Raw genomic sequence first — 12,244 nt, forward strand, 5'->3', positions numbered from 1 at the left:
TGATAAAAATTAAGATATTCCGATTTTTCGTAATTTTTTTATTAATTTTTTTCGCAACATACAAAAATTTTTTCCCGTTATTTGATGAAACTTATATTGGTATATAGAAGTTGTTTCAAATAAATACAAAAATCGGCTACATTTAAAGATTGTGTCAGTGGATTTTGAGATATCGCCCAAAATCCTGTACAAAAAGCTTTAATTTCGGAGAAATTGTAGATATATTTCCAAGTATAATAATCTAATTCAGATATTTTGACGCCCTTCCTCCAAAATAATCGAAACCATTTTGGGATTGTTTTGGTTTCATTTTTTAATTGAACGACAAGTTATGACAAGTCTCTGGAAAGTTACTAAATATAGGTATACGATTTTAATCGATACCTCAAAAACGATTCGTCCAATTGTCAAAGAAGCGTAGGAAATTCCTTTTGTTTCAATCTGAGACACACATATTTTTCCGATTTTCCTTTTTACTGCCCTTTTAAAAAATCGTGAAAATCAGAAACATCTTTTGGTTCCGGTATTTGATAAATCTTTTGGCATAGATTAGTTTTGAAGTTTTGACCAATATATCAGTAAAATTCGGTTCATTTAACGATTAAGTCAATTTTTTTCAAGAATTCATGTACTACGAGGTTTTTTTTCGGAGAAATTCTAAAGATATATTGGTATATAATCATCTGACAGTCTAATAAAATTTAAGATGTTTATGTTTTAGGGTCCTTATTACCGTCAGAATAATTCAAAGACACCAATAGTCAATGGACTACATTTTTCAATCAGAATTACTCAGGAAAATGATTTTTATCGAAATCATTCCTTAGAAATTCTTTTCAATGTTCAGGTAATTTTACTTATGTCATTGACTTTTCAACGGGTTGTTTACCTTGTATATTATATTTATTAATATAATATCACTATTATTTATTTAATAATAATTATTATTTATTGCATAAAAAAAATATATATTAGAAAAAATCAATCAAAAATCTGTGTAGTCTTTCTTTTCACTGAAAATAATAATTAATTTCATTTTCAATAAAGTGTGATGTTTTTTTTTTATATCTTAATTTTATACCGTTATCGTGTGATTTCCGTTAAAAAAGTGTTTTTTTTTTTTGTGTTTGTGATTTATGAACAAATATAATGTCAAAACGTTAAAAATACTTTTTAAATTGTAAGGAATGGTTGACAAAGTGATCAAAAAATTCAATTAATGGGTATAGGGTTTGCATATTTAATATCTGAATAGACTATTTGACAGTATGAAAAGTATTGCCATAATTAGTAACATATGCATGATATGGGTTTTAAAATCAATTTTCTGTAATCGGACAAAAAATAATGGACAAATTCAAAAAAACCCAAACAAAATTAATGATTTTTAGCTACACAATTACACAAATTTTTCAAATATTAGGATGAAATCAATTAGAATTCAGAGCCCATAAATTCCAAAAATCATATCCACAAATGTAAGTTTCAATTTTATTTTTCCACCAATTTTTGTTTCGAAAAACCTGATCTTCAGTACTATACACTTGATCTCATAAAGATAGAATATATAGTGTGTCCCCGAATAGAGGTAAGTATACTTGTAAATTTGCTTATTTTACATTTTAAGAAAAAAAGTCATTATTTATAAAAAATTTTGTTTATTCTGAAAAGTAAGTAGGCATATTTAAAACTTCTAAATAAAGTACAGGGTAGCCAAAAAATTAAATTAACTATTTTTCTTTTTGGTAAACTACCTTCCTTTTTATAAATTGACAAAATGTTATTCAGAAAAGTTGCTCGAAATTAACAATTATGACTCTATACAAAATATCATGAAGATTTGTGTACTTTAATTATAGCATTAGTTTTTATTTGAACAAAAGTTGTAATTTCAAAAAAATAGGTTAGGCTAGAAAATTAAAAAGAAAATTTATTTTATCAGGTAAACATTCACTAAGAATGTAATGGTCAATGTTGGAAAAATCATCTTGAATCAGTCATGAATTTGAATCTTGAGTCATAATTGTTAATTTCGAGCAACTGTTCTTAGTAACATTTTGTCAACTATATAAAAAGGATGGTGGACCAAAACAAATGGTGATACCAAATTTTCGGCTATACCTTGTACATTATTTAGAAGTTTTAAATATAATACTTTTCATACTTTTCAGAATAAGCAAATTTTTTTATAGAGAATGACTTTTTTTGCTTAAAATGCAAAATAAGAAAATTATAAGTATAGTTACCTCTATCCGGGGACACTGTAAACTAAAATACTTTGAGCATTATTTATCGTTACAGAATTTAGTTTTTCGAAATGAGATATCTAAGGTTTTCAAGAAATATTTCTTCCTAACATATTGGTTTCTTTTGCAAAACCTGAAAATATTTCCAAATATTTTATAATAAATTTACCATCTGAAAAGCGAAAAGTGTACCGGTCAGTACATATGGGTAATACAACCTGTATTATCTAAAAAGGGTGATAAATTAGATCAAAACATTAGCCTAGTTTTTTTACCTGAAGTGTTCTTAAATATATGAAACTAATTTTAATGTTATAAAAGTAGGTATTTTAGAAACAAAAATTTTACTAACTTAAATTAAAAGCAATAAAACAGAATATTTATTTCGAATTCCAATTAATTTAAATATTTTTGTTAATAATAAGCACAAGCGGGCAATAAAAAATTAAGGCAAGTGAAAGTTTTTATTTTTTTCGATTAAAAAAAATTTGAATAAAAAAAAAGTAAAATGTTAATAACTTAAAGAATTAAAAATGATTATAGCTATAAAAATGAAAGATAAATAAATGTTGATTTTAAATTAGGAATCCCTTCAATTACAATAATTATATACTTTTTTAAATATTTCATTTATTTTTGTGTAGTAGAGTTCTGATTAAAACTTATAATAAGAATAAAAGTGTGACATCTAATTTACATAAAAATCGAATTGTGGAATGCCGATTAATTAGTAAAAGGAAATCAAATTAGGTTATTACTTTGAATACCCGATTCCAGTTTTTAAGGTAGTATAACAGTATCGAAGTCATACCAATCTAGTCAAATCCACAAAAACTATCTATCATATAATTTTTTCCATAATGTGATGATTGTCATTAATAATAATAATTTTTAAGTTGAACCTAAAGAAAAAAATTAATTTACACGAATTAACTTGACTTGTAAATACGAAGCAGTAACAACTTTCGTAAAATTTTTAAGTTGTTATTACTGATAAATATAACTTAATGTCAAATGTGTAATACCGCTATATTTCAAATTATTTTAAGTAAACAAACACACGTGCAAAATTTTAATTATTTTCAATGAACGTTGTATATTCCTTTTTGTTTCCCCCATATATATCTCCCGAAATATGGACTTTGGCGGAAAAACAAATACAACGGCCAATTTTATTTCTTAAACGGTACGTTAAAAAAATCTAATTTTTGTCTCATAACTTTGGAAACCATCATCCTTTGAATAAATTAAAAAAAAAAAAATAATAGTAAGATATTAATTGTTATTAGGAGAATGAGCGCGATACATAATCTAGCTTACTGGGTTCGGAAATTTTGCCGAGAATTAATTACAGAATATCCACATCAGATTAAACAATAACAAGACTTGAAGATAGACTCTATGGGCCCTAGAAAATATTACTTTGCAATTGATTTAATAGTCTTACATCAGGAAAGGCAGAATGGATTGAAAAGAAATCTTTGAAAAATCTATTTTTACAAAGAAAGTTTTATACATTACCGTCGCTGCTAATTGACAATTTTCACATTTTTCAAATAAAAAAGAAGTTGTATTTACCTGAAAAAAAAAGTTGTATCAGAAAAGTTATACGAACAAATACATTTTCGTCATTTTGAGCCAAAAGTGTCAAAACGAATTTTTTTTTCTTTTTTCAACATTCATCGGCTAAAAGATTATTTATTTTGTAGTCTAAGATCCCAATTAGGATCGACCTTCACCCATCTGTTTACCGGATGAAAGTTATTTTTTATGAAATATAAAATATCCCTGCAATGGGTTGCCTATAAAAATGTGGTCCAGACTACTTTTAGTGAAAATAACAAGAGTAAAATTTTTAGAAATTTTTCACTGACTTGCATATCTTACGAATTTTGATCTACTCGAAAGTAAAAGCCATAAAGAATATGCAGCAGCTATGTTGTTTGCCTTTTTTCGTTCACTATTATCGCATTTATACAAGTTGAAAATAGTAATTACGTGCATCTGTTAATTCATTGACTCGCATATCTAAATAAAGATAATTTTGTTACAATTACGGTGGCATATGATTGGCCACAAAATATTGGTCAAAAATAATGTTTACAAGCTTTCCAAGTTTTGATATTTATATTAAAAATGGTCTGGACCATATTTTTTAAGGCAACCCGTTACAGGAATATTTGTTAATATTTTACATTTCATAAAAAATAACTTTCATTCGGTAAACAGATGGGTGAAGGTCGACCCTAATTCGGATCTTGTACTATTGGGAAAATATAAGATTTGAAAGTTGTAAATGTATGTGTTATCTAATTTTATTACGCAAACGTCGTTTTAGGCTTATGAACTTCTCAAAAGAAGGGTGTCATCGATTAAAATCTGTTGTTAATTAAGGTTTTCAAGATTATAAATCCAATTAAAAGAAATGTGAAATCCAGTGAATAGGTTATATAAGAAGACATACAATTTGCTCAAACAAATCCAATTCTCGCAGTGTTTTGGGTCAAAATAGCGTAAATATGAATAGTTAAATATTTTACACATCTTTCAAGGAACTCTACGTAAGAATAAATAGCTTTCTTAAAAATTCATGTTTTTTATAGACATACAATACGTTAAAATAAATCAGCTTTTGGTAATTCGATGAACGCACAACAAATATAATATTGAAATTGAAACAAAAAAAAAGCAAAAAAAATATTCAGTACTCTACTATAACTCCAAATATTAGTTTAATTAACTTAACCAAAAAAAGTTTAACCATTATTAAAATAAAAAGTGTAATTATAAAACTATTTTAGAGAAGGTTCAATGTCAGTATTATAAAGTTCAAATTTATTAAGTGTTAATATCATTTTTTTATTTATTTATTTAAAAAGTATTTTAAGTCAGTCTTTCTTCGTTGTCTTCTAAATCAGTCCATCCATCTTTAGCTAAGTACTTAATTAACAATAAATAAATATTATAATATGAATAATTGTTTTAAATAAAAAATGTTTTAAGGTTTCATATGTATGATTAGATTATAAGTTAAGTAAACTAACATAGTTGGGTAATTTGTAGTACCCGAGATACAGACTTATCTTGAATCACTCGATAGTTCCAGAAAGATATCGCTATGAAATAGATGAAATAGCATATATATGAAGACATTAGGTACTTATTAGAAAGCAATCAACTGAGACAATGAGTGTCTCCCGTGTATCAGTTTTTAAGTAAAATACAAATAAACTTTGTTTTAGTTAAATTGAGGGATGTATTAATAAAAAATTGGACACCTAAGGTGCCGTTTTGCCAAGTGGTGAACTTGTTCTCCAAGATCTTCTTGAATATACCTATCCAAGTTAAGCTGTTAAAGAGATTAGTTTAAGAAGCGATATCCTTACCATTAGGTAGTTGTCTGTCAAGTCATGAATTGGTTTTCCGAGGACGTATGAAGAGCCCAGTGTCCGCAACTAAACCGTGAGCTATAAATTTTTAAAGATATGACAAATAATCACAAATTAAAGCTATCTTTTTACATTCAGTGTTTCTATTTATTTTTATTACGAAGCAAAATTTGTACATTTTCTTCAAATGTTTGAGAAATTTTTAAGTCAAAATTCCTCATACATGATACTTTAAATAAATTTTGCTATCTCAACACATTTTACTACCTTATATATCAGTGTGAGACTGTACACTTCCATGAATTAACGCACATTACGTATTTTCATTTCCACAAATAGAATGAAACGAAATAAATTACACAAAAGCGGCACATACATTGGACAGCAATTGCTGAGTTGGCTACGCCCTAGACCGGTTATCTAGAGAACCCGAGTTCGAGTCCCAGTTTCTTGGTAATTTTTTCGTTTTAAATGCTTGTTAATCCATTTAAGTTTACAGTCTTACCCTCATTATACAAGTGGTATAATGTGTTTAGATAGAAAAGCTATTAAAATTACCATGAAGGAAGGACCTTGACTTGAAAGTATACAAAAATTCGAAGAAAATGTAAAAATTTGATTTCACAATAAAAATATGTAAATTGTATCCCTTATGTAGTGAAATGTTTGTGTGTTCTGTATAACTACAAATAGAATAGAGATACGGAGAGGTTAGTTACTTTCATAGAGCAGGAATGACGGAGCTAAATACGTGCTAAACCGAATATAGAGTCTCGGGTTCGAGTCCCGGCGTCTAGGTTATTTTGTTCGTTCTTTCTATTTTTACTGTTTTATTTTACTGCATGGATTTAAAAAATATTTGACGTAAATTTTAATCCCTGGTAATAAACTCTCCCCTATTTTTAGTAGTGTCTTAAGTAAGTTCTTTTAAGTAATATAAGAGTGTTGGTTATGTATTATATAAACACCGTTATTAAAATTCTATTTGACGTAAGATAGTTAACTTCTTAGCGTACTATTGCAGTATGAACCATGCAAGTTCAATATTAGCACTATTATATAATAGTGCTTATGGATAGTAAGTAGTTATATTGTAGTAGCCACTAGCAAAGTCTAGTGTAGCTGTAAGCACTACACGAGAGAGATATGTATGGGAGATATTCTAATGGTATGTTTACAATGTGCCATATAGTATGGAACGATATATCGAATTTACCTTTGATAATAATTTATGCTGTGAAAAAGAGAAAAAAGAGTTTACACAGAAAAATTGTGAAACTATTAAGCTCTGACGTAAATAAGCTACTTAATCTTATGTTATTTTATTATTCATATTTTGTAACACATCCCCATTCAACGAGCAATAAGAAACAGAAAGTATTTGATGGTCTAAATACGTATAAAACGGTTCTTTTCAACTTTTTTTGTTACGAGTATACAAATTCAACAAATGTTTACAAAATTTAAACAACTTCCGAGAAATTTTCACGAACGGAACCCTAAACTCGCATTTGAAACGTATCCAAGGACACTCTCCATTAAATTACGTTTTTACTTAGAGCCTTCTCCAAACAGAACTGATTTTGAGAAGAATAGCATATTTTTAAGTTATTCCGGGTACGTAACTCTAAACTTGCACTTGAAACATAGCTAAAAATACTTCCCGTTAAATTAACTTTCAGGCAAAACAAAAAAAAATCCAATTCAATTCATCTGTTTAGGCACTACGATGTCACAGACAGACAGAAACGCATAGAGGTCAAAATTATAACACCCACTTTTTTGATACACAGTTTTAGTTGAAGATGGGGGAAAGTAGGAAAGTGAATTTTTAAGTTTGAATAAAAACTTTGCTTCACACGTGTTCCAGAAAGTCTAATAACGGTACTTGAGAACTAGCAAATTTGTTTGAGAATTTAAGCCTGGTGAACTCGGATATTCAACTTAGGAAAGAATGAAATGTATCTTGCCCCTGAGGACGATTGCAAACAAATGTCTAAATGAAAAACTAAAATTTCATTGTTTAATGATAAAATATATCATATTAAAACTTCAGCCAAACTAAAATGGCTTAAAAGTGAGCAATTTTCGCACCTTTTCTCGTGAATCTGTACTAGTAGACGCAGTAAACTGAACTGCTTTCAGTTGCCAGGCATACTTCATCCTTAATTTTTCTTACGTTGCCAGACGTACTTCAGCCACTTTAAAGTCAAATTTCGTGACGTTGCTACGTGTTGGTAGCTTTTTTACAATATCTTAACGTTCTTTAATCGTTTAACTAAATTAATCTCCGATTTTAATCTTACGTGAACAATCATTATAAATTGGCATTTAGTTACAGCTATAGATTCTACATCAATAAACCGAACTTTAATAACCAATTTCCAATATATAATAATATTTCTGTACGCATAAAACCGCACAAATAAGAAAAAAAAATTGAAAGAAGATTAAAAAATTTGCAACGGTGCAATTTATGAGTTTTATTTATTTTATTTTTTGCGATTTATTGATTAAATTGAGGTTAATAGAGACAAGACGATTGAAGAACGATCATGACTTCATCATATATTGATTGATATTCGATTAAAAAAAATTTATATTTATAGATATAAAGGTAAGTTCGCAATCGTCAGGGTTAATTTTCCAACAAAATTTTTTCCGCGTTCACGTATTAAACTTCAGCACCAATTTTTCTAAATTTTTTTTGTAACAACCTAGTTTTTGCTTTTAATCGAAATGAATCAGTGCTTAATTTTTTAATCATTTTACTCAAAAAAAGGTCCCTTTACCCTTTAGTAATTTCATATTAAAATAAAAAGTTGGAGGAATTTGTCTCAGAATACTCAATTTTTTTTTACGTGCCTAAGGAACCTCGAGAAAAACACCTTGAGGTAGTTGATAACTGAAATCAATTGTCGTCTATGAGAAAATATAATCAGTTGACCAAACCTGCTTACGTTTTTTGTGGTATCAAAGTCCAAAGTTTTAACGTACCTGATCCGGTAACCCGGATTTGATTTTGAAAGGTAATTAGATCGAAAGTATTCTTAACTATGTTTCAAGATGTAGTTTTGCCTTCCATACCCGATAGCAACTAGAAATTGGTAAATTTTCTTGAAAAATAGCTAAGAACACTCTTTTTATACCATGTATGTGAAATATATCAAGGTATACTAAGTTTGTTACGGTTAAAAATATTCATGCTATGAACAAAATTTTGGTATAGGTGTCCATAAAATCAACTAATTAGTCCATTTCTGATTGTCTGTCTGTCTGTCTGTCCGTCTGTCATCACAATTACTCAAAAACGAAAAGAGATATCAAGCTGAAATTTTTTTTATAGCGTACCGAGGACGTAAAAAGTGTGGTGGAGTTCGTAAATATGCAACATAGGACAGTTGCGTCTTGGGGTCCGTAGAACCCATTTTGTAAGTCGTAAGAGATAGAACAAAAGTTTAAATGTAAAAAATGTTCCTTATAAAAAATCAAACAACTTTTGTTTGAAACATTTTTTCGTAAACATCACTGTTTACCCGTGAGAGCGCAAATTATGTGCAAATTTTATAGTAAGTATTATATGGGTATCAGTTGTATGTGTGTGACATGTATGTATGTGTAATGTGACATAGTAATCAACACTGTCTGTACATGGTATTTCAACAATTAATTCAGTCGATTATTTGTTTTCACTTGTTCAAATTAGCATTGAAACAAAAAAATAACAAATCAAAATCCGTTCATTCGTTTAGGAGTGACGATGCCACAAACGAATCGATCAGACCTAATTTTATGTTAGCTGTTGCTTCAAATTTTTAATACTACACACTTAAATAAACTTAATTTTTTAGTTACACATACAATTAAATAATGACGAATTTACGAATAGATATCGATAAAATTTTTGCACACACAAACTCTGATCAATTATCTGGAATAAAACAGGCTATTAAATAAAAATAATCGCGACATAAGAAATATGGTTTTAGTTTTATAAGTATAAGAAAAAAAAGATTAAAAAACCATTTTATGCATATTATGTGTAAGTTGACTAGTTTACTTGGATTCAACATTCAACCGAACGAAGTTTTATAAATCGAATTTCTCTCTGGATGAGTGGTGATTATTATTATTGCATTTATATCTCTCTAAAGTTTTTTTTTTTTTTTTTTTTTTTTGTGAGAGATATTTTGATCAATCTTTACCAACTACACATAATACTAAAGTGATTACCTGAAGTGATTACCTGAATCGCGTCGTTGTATTGAATTCCAAGCAAACCAATTCGTGTATCTGATTTTTATAAACATGTATTGTAGGTATAAATTAATAACTCAACTAAGGTGGAGCACATATTATATTTTATTAATTTGTATATCTATAGAGTATCAAATACAAATATAGACAGTTTTATTTATAAACAAATGCTGTTCGATTGAGACAAGTTTAAGTAAGCCCAACGTATGATTGGAAATAACAACGATGGAAATAACAAACTTATAGCTCTTGAGATGGATATTTCACAGAAATCAAATTAAAAATCCTGGTATCTTGAAATATACAGACAATACGTTCAAATTACGATTTTGATAATTTTTGGATCAAAATACTTTAATAAATGACTTTCTTTCATATTATTGATGACCTTTGGAGCTTCACACTAGACTGATATTTTTAATGGTCTCTTCACGTGTTCGAAAAATTAGAAAACCGTTAAGAAAAGCATTGAGCTTAGATTGAAAATATATCGTTCGAGGAGAGATTACTAATAATCGAGATTCTTACATTAAAAATAAATAGTTTTTTCCATCAGACTACTGAGGACCAAACCGGTTAGGTTAGGTTATATTGATTGTCCACGAAGGACACAATTAGGCTATAGAGCCCATTGTGATACCATATATGTGTTTTACCACCTTTCCGCTGATAATTTCATCATCAGCTCCTCAATTTCACAGAGTGAGTGCACCTCCTTCATGCTTATATCATGCAATACACCAGCCTATCACAAATATTAATTAAACTACCTAAGCATACCGTGGACGGAATTGGTTACGTCTTAACCAACTGAGCTAATAGGGCGACAACAGATAGACTAATACAAGACTAATTGCTGTGCAAACTTCTCTTATCACGTTGGGCACATTTTGAGTGAACAAAAATTATGGAATTCGCGTCTTCGGTGCTTGTAATTGAGCTCCTCTTAATCAAATGGACCGATTTTGAAAAAATTTTGTGTGAGTGTGTTCAAGTAGATATGAGGATGGTTTAGATTCACAATTCGGTCCACTACAAAATGTATTTGAGGACTCCGCACCAAAAAATTAAAGTCCATGAAATAAATGGTCGAAAAGCAATTGAAATAATATTATACATTACATCTTACTATTCAAATGTATTTAAATACGCTCCCAACATATATATCTAGAATTGTGAACAGCTATTTGAATAGTATTCAAGTATTATTCATTATTATTCAGGTATTGTTAATAGGTTTTTATTAGAGCCATATGCGAGCACAGCGAGCTTCATTGCTGAAGGCTTTAGCCAAGTCAAAAGCCAGTAATTCCATATTTTTAAGTTTTCACTTAAACCTATGTCGCAAGTCACCATGAGTGACTACGTTTTTTTTACACGAACGAGACTCCTATAAATTTCATCTCGCATCGTGTGAAGCTCTAGCAAACTCTTTTGTTTTAAACATTATGTAAAATTAGAACTACTAAAAAATGTTTCGGATTTTCTACTCGCTACGAAGTATAAAAATCTAATTTTGGACAATTTAGCTAAATTTGATTAATAGATAAAATTTATCAATAATAAATATTTAATAAATATTAATCATCAACAAAATTTAATAAATAATTATGTGTGAATATGAATATTTGGTAAAATTACATTATTTTTATTTATAATATATTAATTATATTGTATTTTCAACAAACAATGTCATATATACAATGCAGATTTAGAAATTACATTCTTAGTTTGTTGAAATTGATTAATTTTATGTTCCAAAAAAATAAATTTTACATGTAGGTAAATTGAAATCTATACGCGACATACAAGATTTATAGAATAAAAAAAATATTCTTATAAATAAAAAAATTAAAAAAATTGTAATTGAAAGCAGAAAGTTAAATAATCCGATTATAATTTTATATTTAAAATAATTTATTTAAATTAAATTTTTTTTTATCAACTTTATTATCAATTAGTTTTATCAATAAAAGTAATAAAAACCATCTTTTTAAACATTCTACAAACGAATTGAACATTTTTCATTGCAATATTTATTTATGAGTTTGTGAAATTAAGCGTTATTACTAACATTTTTTAAAGGATTTTAATTAATTTTTTTTTTTTATTTTTTTGGCTTTTTAAGCATGTCAGAATATAAACGACAGAAATCTTCTGTAAAGAATTTAACAACATATCAGATTAAAATTTTTAAAGAATATTATCCTGCTACTGTCAGTTAATTTAAAGTTGGGCTATTAAATTCCACAATAAGGAAGTATTTGAGTATATGATTGGACTGCTTGTATATTGAATTCGATTCGAAAAATATAACCACTGTTCAGCTAAATAATTTATTACCTCGTAAAA

Source organism: Chrysoperla carnea, chromosome 5, assembly GCF_905475395.1.
Source record: "Chrysoperla carnea chromosome 5, inChrCarn1.1, whole genome shotgun sequence".
NCBI lineage: Eukaryota > Metazoa > Arthropoda > Insecta > Neuroptera > Chrysopidae > Chrysoperla > Chrysoperla carnea.